Below are 17818 nucleotides of genomic sequence, written 5' to 3'. Positions count from 1 at the left end.
AATGGAGGGAGACTTCCCTTTTCCCCTGGGCATGGATTTTTCCAAAGTCTCAAAATTGGTTAGCATTCCTAATTTGCTCTGGAGCAAGATATTGAGGAGACAAGTGGGACATGGGAGCTGGTGCGAGATTAAATGAAAGTTAAGAGAAGCAGAGGTGGGTGCCGTGAGAGGTTCATGGAGGTAGAGGATGAGCCTAGAGAAAAGGCAAACAGGAAAGAAGATGTAATCAGGGAATGGGGGGGGGGAGGTGACTTTATTAGCCTCTAAGTGGTTCTTCTTCATTCAGATGCAAATAAAAGACAATGCACAGTAATTGCTGTCTAACAAAAGTTAGGAAAGTGGGGAGCACATGATTTCTCCTCAGAACTCTCAATTCCTTCACGCCCTGATTCAGTTTTTGTTTTCATTTTTTTTTTTTTTTTTTGGCCAGTGTCTCAGTCACTGTATTTTTAGCTTTATATTTTTACGTGATTTTTTTCCCCTAAGCCCTGGCTCCCTTCTTCGATCACCAACTTCAGAAACAAGCTCACACAATTGGAAGACGAGTCTGGAGATTCATGTCCTCTGGACTGTAAAGATGACAAATCTCTTTCAACTCCTTGGTTAGAAAATACAATTAAGTGGACTGGAGTGGGCTCTCTCCAAAGAAAATTGGCTGGATTGAGATGTGAGTATCCTAGAAGCCGAACCAATAAAAATCAATCATTTCCATTCCCTGGGGAAATGGCACTAGGGGAAAAATTTGCTTTGATATCTCTGTGCTGTGGACAAAATGTGTGTGATTCTTACCCAATCAATAGAAATCTCTAAAATGAAAGATTGAAGCCGTCAGGAGTTGTAACATCTCTGAGATGAGAAACGTGTGGGAGAATTGTCTCCACTAAATGCCAAACCCTCTCCCTCAGCCCCCATTTAAGGGTTTGCATAGCTTTGGAACATTGTGTGTTGTCTCTTTGCTCAAGCTAAGAAGGCTCCAGGAATCTCCAAGTCTGTATGAGGCACTTAGCAGAAAACAACACAGAGCTCAATGACCTACAGGATCGGAAGGTAGGGAGGGAGTTGTAGAGTGATGGCGGCCATGCCTTGCTTCTATTTCTAACGCAGAAGATTTGACCCTGTCCTGTGCCTGAATACTTCCAGAAAACAAGGTTTAATGCTCCCTGAGGCACTCAGTGCCAGGATGAAGAACTCTCCGCCAGGAGACAATTTGTCCTCGTTTTTAGTTTCACCCTTTGATTCCTTAATCCCAATTATGGATTTTTCCTCTGATGTCACGTTGGGACCAGAGGTGGCTACGTGCTATACGAAAGGTAACACTTAGTGGGGGAATAAATGAATGAATTTGTTATTAAATTCTTGAAATCATTTTGTTAATTAATCCCAGTCTCTCTTCTTTTTTAAATTTTTTTTTTCAACGTTTATTTATTTTTGGGACAGAGAGAGACAGAGCATGAATGGGGGAGGGGCAGAGAGAGAGGGAGACACAGAATCGGAAACAGGCTCCAGGCTCTGAGCCATCAGCCCAGAGCCCGATGCGGGGCTCGAACTCACGGACCGCGAGATCGTGACCTGGCTGAAGTCGGACGCTCAACCGACTGCGCCACCCAGGCGCCCCTTAGTCTCTCTTCTTTAGATGAGGTGGGTCAGAGCATAAAAATCAGCAACTATACACCTATAACTTGTTTTCCTAATGCTAGGCTCTTTAAGACGGTGCGTTGGACCGTCCTTTAAGATGGTTAGTTGGACCTCTCCAACCTCCTCACAACACACATAATGCAGAGTGGAAGAGCCTCATTCTTCATCCAACTTTACGCTTCTAAAATTCTGATAAACTATATATAGCATAGCATTTACCATGTTAGCCATTATCTTTTTTTCCATTATGCTGAAACACAGTAGTTATTTCCCATCATTATTTTAGCCATTTTAGATCTCATATATTGGTTTTCACAGCGGCTGTGCCTGTTTACATTCCCATCAGCAGTGCACAAGGGTTCCAGTTTCTTCACATACTTTTTTTCTGTTTTTTTTGGATAATGGACATCCTAATGGTCAAACTACTCTTTGACTTATGAGCATTCACAAAATCCTGTCATGTAGTCTGCTCCCCCACCTCCTTTGGATATTTCTTCAGGAAACCATCTTTTCTTGACAAGGTCATGACATGGTCCTTGACAAGGACCTTGACAAAGACCTTGACCTTGACAAGGTCCCTAATTTGCGTTTCCAGCGTTTCCTTCTTGACAAGGTCATGACATGGTCCTTGACAAGGACCTTGACAAGGACCTTGACCTTGACAAGGTCCCTAATTTGCGTTTCCAGCCTCACACCCTCACCTTGGTGCCATTAAGGCACAGGTCATGGTGGTCCCTTCAGGCAACAAAATCATTACAGTGATACCTCCAGTTAATTTTCTTCCTACCCCATTTTCCAAATTGTATTTCAGTATTTCTTTTGTAATACTCTGTCGACATCTCAAAATGTTTAAGACTCATCTCATTATTTTGGGACCATCTCTTGCTACCTATGTGACTTTAGGCAAATAACTTAACCTGAGACTTTTTTCTTTATTATTGTAGAAGAGAACAACAATTGCCTAGAGCACAGTATGTTTGTGAAGACTCAATTACATAGGGTCTGAAGAGTGATACAATGATTGGCACAGTGATATTTCAATGAAAAAATGGTAGCCATTACTGTCGTTAACTTTTCTCCTAACTGAATATTTGTGTTTTTCTATTTTTTACTGATGATACCAGTCTTCTATAAGTAATCTAGGCCATACACCTCCACACAAATTTTTTGTCCTCCTCTATATCCACTCCAAGTGTTTTTATCAATCATCCTTCTCAAGGTTTCTTGTGTTACAATAGCCTCGTAATGGATTGTTACTTTAGCAACAGTTTGCTGAATCCCTACGGCTTTGACTTCAACCTCTACTTTCCTTTGTTGGTCCAGCACTTCAGTAATAGATTCATTTTCGTAAGATAGTCTTTTCAACTGGTCATCTGTGCTTTCAGAAATGTTTATTGACCTCTTCCTACTTTTATCGCCCGAAATACATTCTCTCTCTCCAATCACAGCAGAGACTATTTGTGAATTCCCAATCTTATAAAAAGAGTTCTGATTTTTCGTCTCCCACCCCAATGCAGAGTTAGTGGCCTCTGAATTAGTTTTCCTTCATTTAATGTAGCCAATTCTTCACTTGGGTTCTTTAAGTCATCCTCTTCAGTGACTACCCTTTTTGCCTTTGCATACCAGTGACTGCAGGACTCCAAACTCAGTTCACAAGTCTACCAAACTCTAGTTACCTTTTGAACCCTAGTTCACCTACAGTTGTCATGTGGCTCACGGGCCTCCAGATTATTGCAGACAGTTTCTTGGCCCTGAGGAAGAAGAAAGACACAGTCCATCCTCTATCTGGGCCATACTCTGTTTCCAAGTAGGTCGTGAAACAGTGGAGTCTTATTCTCTTTTTAGAAAAAGTCTGATTTAATAACACGGCAGGAGAGAGAAGGTGGGGTAGCATCCGGTTCAGAGCATTGTCCCTGCAGTCAGATCTGGGTTTGAAGCCTGGTTCTGCTACTTACTGACCATGTGACTCTTCGCAAGTTACTGAGGTATTGTGTTCCTTAGATTCTCCATTGGTAAAGTAAGGGCAGGATATGACCCTTTTAGAGTTGTTGCTAGAATACAACAAATATAAACAAATCATTTATTAATTACTGGGCTTAGAAGGTGCACAAAAAATTGCCGTTGCAGCCCAGCTTATGGGGCTTTGGCTTATCTCTAACCAACCCAAGAAAGGGAGGCTTCCAAAACGGGCAGGCAGTGCGGTTCTCTTGGGAATATTTGGTCTGCCTTCTACTCCCTCTCCAGCCACGTACAATTTATTATAACTTCAAAGATGGACTACAACATATGCCTTCGTATGGTGAACTTCACTATATGTGTGTTAACATTACTAATAATTTATACTTAAGGTGGGTTGATTGAGTTTTGCTTAGTTTCACCTTAGAAAGATCGTGAAGAGATTATCATCTGGAAATAAAGCCATTTGACTGAATATTTGAAGACTGTATAATTGCTCAAGGCAGCATGCTAGGAACTGGAGGAATAGGGATACATTCTACTTCATCTGGGAGGCTGTTCTGTGTAACTCTAGCCCATCCTCATTTTTCTTTGCTCCGTTAACGCTAGTCCCTCACCGTTGGTAGTAGCTCTTTGGTACTCAGTTGCTTGATTTTCAACATTGTTGACTTGTTTCTCGTTAAATTATTTTTGCATATAGGCCCCCAAATAATACAAGCCCAGTGGCGTTAGTGAAAGGGTCATGTTCCCTTATTTTTGAAGGGCGCAGTGCAGTGCGAGAGACTTGAGTTTCATTCATTTGAAATGTATGAGGGCCTCCGATGCACCATGCTCTGTGCTAAAGGCTGAAGACGTGATGGTGAACGATCTAGAGAAACTTACATTTTAGTGGACATACACTTACTAATTCTCAGATTCATAATTGTCAAGGAGGCAGCCAACACACCCTCAGTCGGTCTGGGGAGTCAGGAAGCTTTCGGGTCTAACCCACAAAGGGACATCTCGAAGTCTGACTTTTGCAAACTCACCCTGAGCCCACGACTTGACTTCTTTTTATAAATGGGTTTGGAAGATTCTCTAGTCTTATCATATTTGAAAACCTTTTCTCTCCCAGCTTCCTCATATTTCATCACTCATAAAATATATGTGAAAATCAATGACATTAGATCACCGTGTCTTAAGGCTCAAGAGTTTTCCCTGTCTTCCTAATGATGTAGTGAATTAGAAAATAATTAAAAATCATTTAGGTTGCAACCTCCTTTTCTCTCCCTCCACCCCGCGCCCCCCACTTCTTGCAAGGAACAGCAGGATTTATGTCTCTTCCTCCACCCTGATTGCTCTAGATAACTCAGGGACACCTTCTCAGATGGGAACTCTGCCAGAAGGAGAAGTACGCCCAGCTTTGCCTGGGTTCTCCATGAGACGGTGCATGGATACACAATGACTAGTACTATGAACAAACTTCCACCTTTGGGATCACTGCTTATTTTTCCTAACAGCAAGCAGCAGCCACAAAAAACCACAGATGACATTTTTACAGCAACTTACCATTTGCAGGATGCTTGCACATCTATGATCACATTTGATGCTCACCAAAGCCTTGTGACACAGATATTACTCTTATCCGGCTAAAAATCAGCAAGCCAGGGCTTAAGTAAAGCTGGGGACTTTTCCAAGGGCATTCTTCTTACGAGAGGGTGGGCACAGCTTGCAGTCCCAAGGCCATTCCCTTCACCTTCCGCCTGCCGTTTCTAGAGAGAGGGGAGGATAGCAGAAGAAATGGAGGTGAAGGAAGGTTAAGGGGGGTGGGATAAGTTTGAGTCAAATTTGGTAGACCTGTTCCCATCTGGGGACGTATGAGGAGGGTTTTACTGCATTATCCAGTCCTTTGTTCTACATAAGCCATGTGCCCATATGAGAAGATATAGTCATCTAAATAAAACTAGGTTAAGCAATAAGACATTTATTGGTTCACGTATATCTATATTTAAGACAGACTGCAGGAGCCTCTCTTGACATCCATTGACTCATATTAGGTGATATACATATTCTTCAGCAACCACCGGGGGAAGTCAAATAACCTTTGCATCCCTCAGACCCATACCTGGAGCAGGAAGTGGGGTCGGCTTCCTGATAAACACTTGGCCTATGTGTTTGAGATAAAGGTGGATTTTTATACTAAATGCCCACCATCAAAATAGCCAACATAGAAGACTGAGTAATTACTGAATTCAGCCACAGGAGTGGAGCTGTTCATCAGTGTACATCAATGATTCTCAACCTAGGCTGAACAAAGGAATCACCCAGGGAGGTTTAAAAAAAAATACTGGTGCCTGGGGTCCACCCCTGGAGATTCTAATTTGATTGGTCTGGGCTGAGCCTGCCACTGGGAGTTTTAAAAGCTCCCCAGGTGATTCTAACGTGAGGTCAAGTTTGAGAACCGTTCTTCCAGATCCTTGCGACTCAGAGTGTGGTTCATGGGCCAGCAGCCCTGGTGTCACTTGGGAGTTTGTCAGAAGTGCAGAGTTTCAGGCTCCACTCTAGACCTACTGGACCAGAGTCCAGACATCGACAAGTTTCCCAGGTGATTCACATGTGCACTAAAGTTCTAGAAGTGCTGGCATAGAAGGATGATGCCCGAGACCTTGTCCCTGACCAATGTCTTTACTCTGGCTTTCAAGCCCAGTTGGTGGCTCTTTGCTTAGTGATCTTGTTGGTGGGGAGTTCCTAGATATCAACTCCACTCCCTAGCTTCTTCCCAAAGGGGACCCTCCAAATCAGTGATTATTAATGATGTGTGTGATTCGGAATCACTTGAGAATTTCATTTTCCATTTACATACCTGAGGGCCCCGGTAGAACAGTGAAATAAAACCCCTGGGGGTGGGTTTGAAGCATGTATATCTTGGGAAAAAGCCGTCTTTGGGCTCAGACGGCTATCGGCGTCTAGAGTATGATCAATCAGTGTGTTTTTCCAAAAAGAATACCAGAGAGAAATAAGCTGGTTGGGGATTTAATGACAATATAACAAGGTATTCTAATTGAACTCATTTCTAAATGCTTGCTCTTTAGTCTGTCTGCCTGTAGACTTGACCACTGAAGGGCCCCAACAAGGGGAGAGATTAGAGGCCCCAGCCCCTCAAGGCTGACCAGAATTGGGGTCACGGGGATGATGGATGGGGTGCTGGTACCATAGATAGTTGCTGCCTCAGCCGATCTTGCAGCTTCCCATAGTAATAAATCCTGGAGGGGACACCAATACATCCCTGATAGCAGAGAGAAGTCACTCTTTAATGTGGGCCTGATAATGTCACTGAGCTCAGTCTTCCTAAATTTAAATGATTAGTAATGACCAGGCTCGCTCCTGTTTGATGCATCGCTTAACCTGGTAATCGGGAAATCTATTCCACTTGCCTACTTAGATTGATGATGTCACGTTACACTGAGGCTTGCTTTCTCCCCGTAATGGAGGAAGAACATGTTAGGATGCGTTGGCCTTAAGCATTCTGGCCTCAGCCTGCCTTCATGAATTTGATTAATGTCACAGGCTGTATGGGCACATCTCAGAATTGCTGAATGTGGCATCCCTGGGAGGACTATGTTTGGAGAGCATTGAGATGTTACTAATGGAGTCTGCCATTGGACGATTCTATTCATTTCCTGACTTCTGGACTTAGGGTATCCTTTCCTAAGAAAGAAAAGTATGTCAGTTTTGGCTGTGCCCTCCTGAGTAGGGAAGAAAAAACAACAACAACAAAAGGGCTGATCCCCTAAAGCAGAGATAGCCACCTCTATCTACCTGTTATGTTAAATGAGGGAAGGCCTACCTCGTGGGTGTGGATCTCCTTGTGGATTCTGGGCTAATTTCCAGTGAGACTCAAAGTTGGTTGTTACCATAGGATCCCCCACTTCCTAACCAGCTCCCTATCCTAGTGGGAGTATAGATGGCATGGTTACCTTTCTCCTCTCTCCTACTCCACTGAGAGATTTCACTGTTTCATGCCATCTCATCTCTCTGGTGATCCCAAGGGATGTCAAAGAACCAAAACGTAGCCTTTCTTTAAGAAAATTCTGGGAATACTTTCTTAGGAAACACCCACGTGGATCGTTGGTAGACCCAAGGCCAAGACTAGAGAAAGAGGATGGGGGGTGGGGAGGAAGATGTAGTGACAAATGATAAGAATGAAAGAAGGGAGAGAGAAGAGTACCCAAATGGGAAAAGACAGAGGACCAGAAAAGTACTCTTTTTTTTTTTTATTTTTTTTTTAAATTTTTTTTTTTCAACGTTTATTTATTTTTTGGGACAGAGAGAGACAGAGCATGAACGGGGGAGGGGCAGAGAGAGAGGGAGACACAGAATCGGAAACAGGCTCCAGGCTCTGAGCCATCAGCCCAGAGCCCGACGCGGGGCTCGAACTCACGGACCGCGAGATCGTGACCTGGCTGAAGTCGGACGCTTAACCGACTGCGCCACCCAGGCACCCCCAGAAAAGTACTCTTAAAGGTAAGAAAACACCCAAAGTACCGTAGGGGGCAGGGAGAGAAAATCGGAAATCGGAGTGAATTTCCACTCGACAAACAAAATTAGCGATGATTTGCTGATTCCATGCTATGTGCCAGGCACTGTACTAGGTGCTGAGGCTACAGAGCTGAATGAGCCTTGGTCCTGCCCTTGAGAACTCTCATTCTCGTGGGAGAAATATCCATCCAACCAAGAGCTACACTGCAGCATGAACAGGTGCCACTACATAAGCAGCTACAGGATACAGAGCAGAAAGAAAGGCTTCTTCAAGAAGGTAACACCTGAACTGCACTCTGGTCTGTGGCCAGTTTTCTGAGCAAATCTGTGGGCAGGGAATGAGGAACCGTGGAGCATCTTCCTAAAAGAATGATTCTGTAAATAAATACTAGTCCCTTAGAAGTATTTCTCTGAGCAGCCGGAGAAGCAAATGGGTGGCTACGTCTCTCTCAATGCCGACTGACGTTGCCTTCAGACCCCGGACGTTGGGCTGGGATGTATCTTGAGATGCCGCTTATGTAGTCCTGGAAGCTCGTTCACACCCGTGTTTTTATTAAAGGTCAACACGCGGTTCACACCGAGTTCTCTAACGTGCAGGCTCACCCATACCTAGGGGTTATTGCTTGGAGTCTCTTTTATGTCCCCGTCCCTCAAATCCACGAGTATTTATAGAGAGTCATCCTAAAGTCTGAGACAACTGGGACCCCTCCAAGGACATGGGCTAAGATTTTTTTTTTCTCTACCTAGCAACAGGCTACCTTTTGGGCTGCTTGCTCATTCACCCTTCTCTCTGCTTCATTTTTCAAAAGTCATTTGTGTACAAACTGTGGACATTACCGATTGCCGATGCCACTGTTTCCCACTGCTCTGCTCCCAGCCTCTTCCTGGGGTCGGGAGGTCTTTCCTCCAGAGGGGAAACAGGCGAGGTCCTCAGGCGAGACAAAGCATTGATTCTGAATTTCGGAGCGGCAACCCCGCTGAGATCTTGGCAATGTAGATGGAGGTGAACTATGTGTCATGTAATAATGAAAACCACTGAAAAATACATGGACGGGAGAAACATATATTCCCAGGCTGGAAGAAGATTGAAGGGTTAGAACCCAGGAAAAATAGCATTTTAGAGGAGAAGAGTTTTCTGGGCTCCATAAATAAATCATTGACCAGACGGGGCCCCCTTCTCTTTCCTTTTCTTTATTTTGAAGCCAGCAGATTGTCCTTGATTTGGAAGGGAAGCAGGAGCTCCCTCCCAGTGGCGCCTGACTCATGCTGCAGACAAATGAGGCAGCCGTTTTAACTTTTCATGAAGATGTTTATTAGGCTCTTGCACTGTTCCGATCTGATATTTCTTTGTTTGTGACAGTTCATTTTTCCCGCCCCGCATAAAGCATTGAACACGTCAGATGTAGCCATTCTTATTTTGAACGCTCGATTTTTATTTGCACGGGCTGACCCAGTGGTAACCAAAGAGAGGAATGTCTCATAGTTTTGGGGGTTTTTTTCCTTATGTTCTAGAGACTCTGTCTGTCGTAGGACAGCCCCTATGCAGATGAGTATTAAGGTCCTCATTAGTGATCCAGCAACCCAGGGATCTGTCCTGCCCCACCACTGCCACCAAGACAAGCAGAGACAGGGTCAGCCGAGAGACCCAACCTTCTTTTTCATCCCCTCCCTTAGAGATTGTCACTGTTTGTCATCAGGACTGAAACTCTGTCTTTGGGGGATTATGTAAATTGAAATATCGTTTTAGTCAACAAATGTTTATGATGCATTTTTAATACTGTGTAACAAATGTGTTTGTATCTCCCTTTGTCTTTATATATCTGGCTTATTATTAAATATTTATGGGAATTACTGGTTACATATTTTCTGAGCTACTGAAAGGCAGCTCATCACATTCCCTAGCACATTCATTTATTTCTCTTCCTTGAAGATACTTACTGCAGGCACGTGTTTCTGTCCCTATTGAGTTTCCGAGGAAAATAACGATTTCTGGATTCAAGATGCTAGGAAAGTGTCCTTCTGCCACTTTCTGGCGCTCCCTTTCTATCCTTTACCATGAGGTCGGTTGCACGGTTGCACAGGTAGCTTACTGCTCCAGAGGCCAGCCGGTGTTGCCACTGCCTTTGAAACCTCTGGGTCATTTGAGATATAACTTTACACCCTATGAGGGCATACATCACGTTTCATTATTACATTAATCTAGCACAGAATATACAGCCCAACCGTCAATCTTCCATGGCAAATTTTATAAATATACTACACACAAAGCCACTGGAATTTATATAACTTCTATTTTTACAATTGAAATAAAATCTCACGCGTGAGCGTCCTTAGGCTGAGTCACTACCAAAGTACAGTCCCCTGGGTCTATGCTAATGAAAGTTGGGATCATCCTACTTTGCAGTCAGTGAGATAAAAGAAAAAAAAAAAAAATCCCGTTCCTGCTGGGTATTGTTGACCACGCCAAGGAGTTGTTTCTAAGTGATCTTGATGAAATCAGAATCAAAATCATTCTTGAGGATCAAGCATGGGCGTTCTGCTCCATCTGAATCAAGGGTGAGGACTTGAATGAGTTTGCCCTCTGTCCCTCAAGAACCCACTTGAAATGAAGGACCGGGTATGTGTCACAACCAGGGCTGCAGGAGTGTGGTTGTGTAGACTGGGCACTCTGAGGTTTCTAGAGGGGCCACATATGTAGTCTTCGTTATAAATGGTGCCCCCCCTGGAGTTGTGTAATATATAAGAGGTGTGGCCACTCATGGCAGTCCTAGTTGGGTGATATTTTCCACAAACTCAGGCAAATGCTATCATTCATTCGGCCGTTCCAACAGGTACTTCCTTCTCCCTCTGACTTTCAGCATTTGCACCATGCCATCCAATACCATTTACTCGTCTAGTAATAGGCCCCAGATTGACAGGCTTTTTGGCTATATACATTCCACAGACATGTTTTGCTTGGCTCACCGCGTTTAAAAGTTTAAAAAACACTGAGCTAGTCACCAGCGCTTTAAAATCAGGAGCTTCCCTCTAAACATTCCAGTTTCGGCTTCCTTTGGACAGGCAGATTTGGCAAGAAGTCGCTCTCCCAGTAGGGCAACCATGCGCCAGGAAGGCAGGTTGGGTGCCCCGTTAAGAAGAGCCACGGCCCCGGGGGCGCCTGGGTGGCCCAGTCGGTTAAGCATTAACTCTTGATTTCTGTTCAGTTCATGGGACGGAGCTCTGTACTAACAAGGGTGGAGCCTGCTGGAAATTCTTGTTCTCCCTCTCCTTCTGCCCCTTCCCTGCTCGTGCTTGCTCTCTCTCTCTCTCTCAAAATAAGTGGGAAAAAAAAGAAAAAGAGCCACAATCTCACTCCAACATGCCCTCTATCTCAGGGCTGGCCTGATTCACTAACTTACGCTGGGTGCCTGTGTCCCATAGGCATGTCGGTCTATGACCCTTCATTGAAAGGTGTCTTTACCATTCTAGCCTTGGAGCAATTCATTCTCATGGCTGGGGAGCAGCTGCAACATTGCTGGCAGCGACTCCCTCCCTCCTTAGGATTTCCAGAGTTTTTAACCTGCATTTGCATAACCACCATGGTTAGATCTACGGCTCACCAAATCGCAGAAAGCACAGCCTCAGCCTTGGAGGAAGCTGTTGGCTGACAGGACAGACTCCTGTCGTATCTCAACCCCGCTGCTGGTCTACACAACAGCCTTTCCCATAGCCCTTCTCTTCCCGCCCTCCCCGCCCCCCCCCCCAAGCTTCTATTACCATCAGCTTCCATTCTGGGTGGGGAGGGGTGTTAGCCTCCAAACTGAGAGTGAGTGGCACTGGGAGGATAAAAAACCAACTGGGAGAGCGGCACTGGGAGGATAAAAAACCAACAGTATAGTACCTTGCGCTTTAATGAGTTTATCTTTGTTTCTCCTCTTCAGAAAATGAAATGCCCTTGCCCCAAATTCCTCTCGGTGTTGGCTTTACAGGGCTCCTCTCCCTGTGTTCTGGGCTCATTAAATTAAGTTTCCCTTGATAACCTTTGGCCAGACCCATCTTCAGGAAGACTCTAATGCATGTTAATAAGCCAGACTTTAAAGGCAGCAAAGATCTCCAGGCCCGTGGTCTCTTTCATGCTTCGGCAGCTTCTGTGGCAAAAGGCTGACACGACTTTTATCAAGGCTTTGGCTACATTCATATCTCATGACATAGATTTTTTTTTTTTTTTAAAAAGCAGAATTTCAAAGAGTCTTCTTTATCACAATATCTTTAGTCTTCCTTAACGGTTCAGATGGCTATTTTCTCAGAAGTTGCATAATCAAAGTCATAAAGTCATTTGTACATTTATATAATTTTTTTTTTTATCTTCAGGGCCTCGCAGAGCTGGAGCATTGCGTGTTTAAAAGCAACTGCCGACGGAAAGACGGACTTCAGATCAGCCCTGACCTTTTGTTCAACAGCTCCTCCTGTTACAGAACACATTCAAATAGCTATTTAGGTATCGGTGGGGAGAAAAATCCATTGATTCTCCTAGTTGGGGGGTTGGCCGTTGCCTGCAGAAAGGATTGGCGCCGAGTGGGGCTTTGGACCTCGCAGTCTAATGGGGATGCGGGGCCAGCGTGCCTGCGGGACTCACAGCCTGCTGCCTGGTCCTTTTGGTTTCCTCAGCCCCAGCTGAGGGGCTGGCTTGGAACAAAGTGCCCGCAGGTGTATGCATATGCCTGGCCCCTAGAAGAGGACAATTTCAAGAGCTCATCAGACTTGGTGCGTGCTGGGCCGTGGGGTGGGGTAGTATATTCCGCGGAGGTTTCTATCTCCTCCCAGAATCCAGGCTCCCTGCTGCCGGGCTCCCACCCGCGCCTCCTGCCTCTGCTATTTACAAGGTGCTGTTCTGCCAGCTGGGTGTTGGGTTCTTGCCGTGAACCTGGCACCGCGATCTGAACTCTCACACGGATTATCTCGTTTCACGCTTTGCTCTCGGTGAGGCCGCTGTCTTTATAGCTGGTGGAGCAAACTGGGGTTCAGAGCGGCAGAGAAGCGTCCCCGCAGCGGGTCGGCCTGGGAGTGGCGGACCTGAGGCCCTTTGCCGAGTCCAGTCTTCTCGCCAGCAAATCACATCTTAGCCACAGGGGAAGGAACAGCTATGGTCTCAGTGCCCACGGCTTAGAGAAGGGCGGTGAGCGCTTCGGCTCAGCGGAGTTTCTTAGGGGCAGCTATTCTCTGGCCCGCTTTTGCCAGAAAATCCTTACTGACTATCTGACAGTTAACATCCCAAGAAGTGTTTGTGAAGTGCCTAGAACCGTACCTGTTGGCTAGCCAGCATAGGGGACAGTACGGTTATGACCACAGTGGCCTGGGTTTATTTCAGGCACTTACGCAAGTGCTCACGGTTCCTTGGCAACTTCAACCAAGTTCTAGACGCTGATTGGCCCATGAGTCTCTTTTTCTTTTTTTTTGCTAGTTAGTTAATCCTCATTGGTTAGACAAATCATCCGCCCACTCACTGTATTCCAGGTTCTGCCTTCAACATGTATTATTTCATTTATGGTTCATACAACTTCTTTTTTTAAAAAATGGTTAATGTTTGTTTACTTTTGAGAGAGAAAGAGAGAGCATGAGCAGGGGAAGGACAGAGAGAGAGAGAGGGAGACACAGAATCTGAATCGGGCTCCCGATGTCAGCACGGAGCCTGACGCGGGGTTCGAACCCATGAGCCTTAAAATCATGACCTGAGCTGAAGTCCGACACTTAACCGACTGAGCCACCCAGGCGCCCCTCGGCTCATACCACTTCTGAGGAAAGCACTGTTACTCCCATTTTGCAGAGCAGAAAACTCAGGGAGAATAATTTCTCAGAATCAGCAGTGGTGCTGGGATTTGGACCCTGGTCTCTCAACGCGAAAGACCTTGTTCTCTCTCAAGACCCCAACCTTTAACGATCAGCGGTTTTGCTATGAATATGTTCTTTCCATATTCCAGAATTTGCTGCGGGGCTTAGAACCTTTCATCTGCCCTAGACCTTGGGTTTGGACCAGGGCCTAGCAATCCCCAGATTTTGCTGCACATTAGAATCACCCAGGCAGGCAGCCCTGTAAAAAATCTTGATGCTAAGATCATGTGCTACCTAGTCCGTTTGGGCTGCTCTAACAAAAGCAGGGGTGTGGAGAGCAGTGGAAGCGGTTAGCAAGACAGATTTATTTCTTTCAGTTTTGGAGGCTGGAAAGTCCAAGATCAAGGTGCTGGCAGAGTCAGTCTTTGGCGATGCCCCTCTTCCTGGTTGGCAGGTGTTCTCCCCTCACATGTCCCCTCACATGACACTCCCCTTGTGTCTCTTCCTACATGGGCCCTAATCCCATCACAGGGGCTCCACCTCGTGACCTAGTCATCTCCCAAAGGCCCTATCTCCGAATACCATCAATCACATTGGGGATGAGGGTTTCAACACGGGAGTTTGGGGGAGGGCACAGACATTCCCTGCACAGCAGCCCCCATATGGAGTCAATGTCTGGGCGTGTGAGCCAGAAATCGGTATTTGTAAAAGGTTCCCTGCTGAGGGGCCCCTGGGTGGCTCAGTCGGTTGAGCACCCAACTTTGGCTCAGGTCATGATCCCCCAGTTCATGGGTTCGAGCCCCGCATCCGGCTCTGTGCTGACAGCTCAGAGCCCGGAGCCTGCTTCGGATTCCGTGTCTCCCTCTCTTTCTGCCTCTCCCCTGCTCTCTCACTCTCTCTCTCTCTCTCTCAAAAATAAACATTAAAAAAAACAAACAAAGGTCCCCTGTTGGCGGCAACCTTTGGGTCCCGCTGTCCCTAGACTCTCAGTCTCCCAAGTTAGTTGGGACAGTTGTGCACATGTCGCGGGCTGAATCTGCACATCGTCCCTCCAGCCGCAACCACGGCCAATGGATTCCTCCTTAGCTCCCACGCACTTGCCGTCGGTCAAAGCCTTCGCACTCTGTGGGAGGGGACTCCAGCTGTCAGGCAGAGCCCAGAGGTGTGAGCAACCACCGTCCACCAAACAGAACCACCCGGTACCTGCCTGGCGGCCTGGGCCTTGGCTGCCGTGGGGGCACAGATACAAAGAGGCCTGTGCCTTCACACTTTCTTCCCAGCCATCCACCCACCCTGCTCCTCTCCATACACTCGAAGTTCTCTGTTCCCGTCACCATAAGGCCCCCCACTAATGATTTATAGATCATAGCCTTCATTCGCTGATGGGAGAGCTACTCCTGGTAATTTCCTTCCATCAACTCTCATTCCTCATAGGCTCCCAAATAATTTCACAAAGTGTGGCCTTTCGGTTAAGTTGTTAATGAAGCAAGCTGTAATTAACATTAGGGGTGTCCTTCATACATACTCTTGGAGAACGGCAAGATCTTAAAAAAACTCCATCATCATTAAATTAGTCAATTATTATTGCAGCAGCCTCTGTGTGCTCTAACTTTTGATTTAAAAATTATCATAGTGGGTTGATATGTTGTGTTTATCTTCTGCTAATTGAACGCTACCTTGCATTTAATCAGAGTAAATTGGCCTTCCCTCTAAATAGATCTAAGGGCTTTTAACACTTGTTAGCTCGCGGCAGCTCTGAGAGTAACAGGGAAGGGTAGGGAGGAGAGAGGGAGGCTCTGGAGGAGGGCTGCGACCCAGCCGGGCCGTCGTCAGCCCCCGCTGCTCTGGGCTCACTTCTCCGGAGTTTTGGGTTGCGGCTCCCTTCAGGTTTCAGAGATACAGCCGAACGGTCAAGGCTTTGCTTCTGGGTTGGATGCACCCGGGACATCCAGAGGGAGGTCGTCGTGGCTTCAAACACACAGAGATGAATCCTGCTTTGAGATAGAGAAATAAACAAGAGGGACCAGGGAGCTGCCAGGCATCAGACTTGCTCTCGCGGGGTCTCCTCTGGGGTTGCCAGCTTGGAGGGCCTGCTGTCACTTAGACAGTGACAGGGAACTGACAGGTAAGAGCCAGGCTTGTGGCTGCCACAGTATGTCCAGGGGGAGATGGCTGATTATCTCTAAAATGGGAAATAGGATCCGAACGGAGTTTTCCAATGGGAGAGAAGTTCAAATGAATATGTTAGTCTCTACTGCACCAGCACAGATTTGATGTTTTATCTTTAATGCGGTCCCTGGTTGCCGTGGCTGGCTTCCGGCTTTCCCTCCTGGCTCTCTTTTGCTGCCATGTGGCCATTTCTAGTAGAATCCACCCATTCCCTTGCCTTCGCAGCTGGATGTCTCCTCCGTTGCAAGCTTTGCCGGAATCAGTTGCTTATTGGGTCTGATGCTGGTCACCTCTCATACGCTCTCAAGTTTCTGAAGAAATGGTCACCTTTCCTGGGGCCTTGAGACATCGGCTAATAGTAATAATAATAATAGCCGTATTTATTCAGTGCTTATGTGTGACCAGGCATGTGCTATAAGCCTTGCACATATTTTCTCATTTAGGTCTTGCCACCAGCCTAGTAGTTAGGTACTATTATCACTATAATTTGGCCAGAGTCATGGGGAGAATGAGTGGAACAAGTGAACTCAGGCTGGCTGACTTGAAATAACCTGTATTTAAGGACTATTTTATACTGACACTTCTCTACTGAAAGATACAATCCCTCCCTGGTCTGAGTCTACCCTCGCTCCCGATCATTCTCCTTCCTTATCATTGTTATCGCTGTCCTCGGAAAGTTTCTGAGGACTTGCCCAATAAAGGACACCGTGCTATATAAAGGAGAGATGCAAACGATGCATAGGATAATCACAGAGTTTAGGAGGCTCGTTGTCGAGAGAGAGACACAGAGAAAGAGAGACACAAAGAGAGACAGAGAGAGACACACGTTCAAAGGATCTGAGTATAACATGTGAAAAAATTAAAAAGCCACACACATTGACCCCACAGTTCCGCTTCCAGGAATCTATCCTAAAGAAATACTAAGAACTGTGGCCTGAATTTTCTGTACAAAGATCATTATCTAAGCATTATTTATAACCGTGAAAAACTGGGAACAATCTAAATGTTCCACGATGGGAGAAAGGTTAAACCAGTATTTCCCAGACTCTTGTAGAAAATGAGTCCCATGAGATGCTTGCTTTAAGAAAAGACTCTGTTGCTAATACATTAGGAAATTGCTGCTTGCTACATTTCCCTTCTTAAAAGAGTCAAAATCCATGTTGTGACTCTTCAAAGACTTACAGAAGCTGGGAGAAATGAAATCATTTTAACTTGATTTAACCTGTCAATAAATCTTTTATTAACATCGCACGGAATTACACTTGGGAAATACGGGGTAAGGCATGGAATATTATGTAGCCATTAGTTATTGATGTTTTTAAGGAACATCCAGGGATGTGGGCTTTTGCCCATTACACCCTAAGTGGCAGAAACGGGATACAAAATCCGATACCATCTTATTTCAGTTTTATAGGGAAATAGAGAGAGAGAGAGAGAGAGAGAGAGAGAGAGAGAGAGAGACGGGCGGGGGCATGTAAGGACCAACCAAAACGCTAACTGAGCTTTTTTTCTCACCTGCTAGATTCAGGGCTACGTTTTAAACGTTACTGCCTTTCTGCATTTTCCAAATTTTCTTTAATGAGAATGTGTCCCAATGAGAAAAACCTTTGCTTTGAGAAATCTACTGATGGCAGCCGGAAGAACCGCATGGACGCCTGTGCCAACGAGATCTGGCAGAGATGATCCCCATCATCAAAGTGGAAGGAGTTCGGAGGAGGGCAAGAGCGGAGGA

The 17818-nt window shown here is 45.7% G+C and overlaps 1 long non-coding RNA gene across 1 annotated transcript; it reads right to left on the bottom strand.

Moving 5' to 3' along the window:
* Positions 1–1540: 1540 nt before the first annotated feature.
* On the bottom strand, positions 1541–13538 carry LOC123382840. Its single transcript, XR_006591895.1, has 3 exons — positions 11990–13538; positions 5140–5342; positions 1541–3686 (listed from the first exon to the last, which is right to left on the bottom strand). It is a non-coding gene; the product is annotated as an uncharacterized LOC123382840 (long non-coding RNA).
* Positions 13539–17818: the final 4280 nt, after the last annotated feature.

Source organism: Felis catus, chromosome F1 (assembly GCF_018350175.1).
Source record: "Felis catus isolate Fca126 chromosome F1, F.catus_Fca126_mat1.0, whole genome shotgun sequence".
NCBI classification, from domain to species: Eukaryota; Metazoa; Chordata; class Mammalia; order Carnivora; family Felidae; genus Felis; species Felis catus.
The sequence above is the reverse complement of the archived record's forward strand: the minus strand, read 5'-3'. Positions and strand labels throughout refer to the sequence as shown.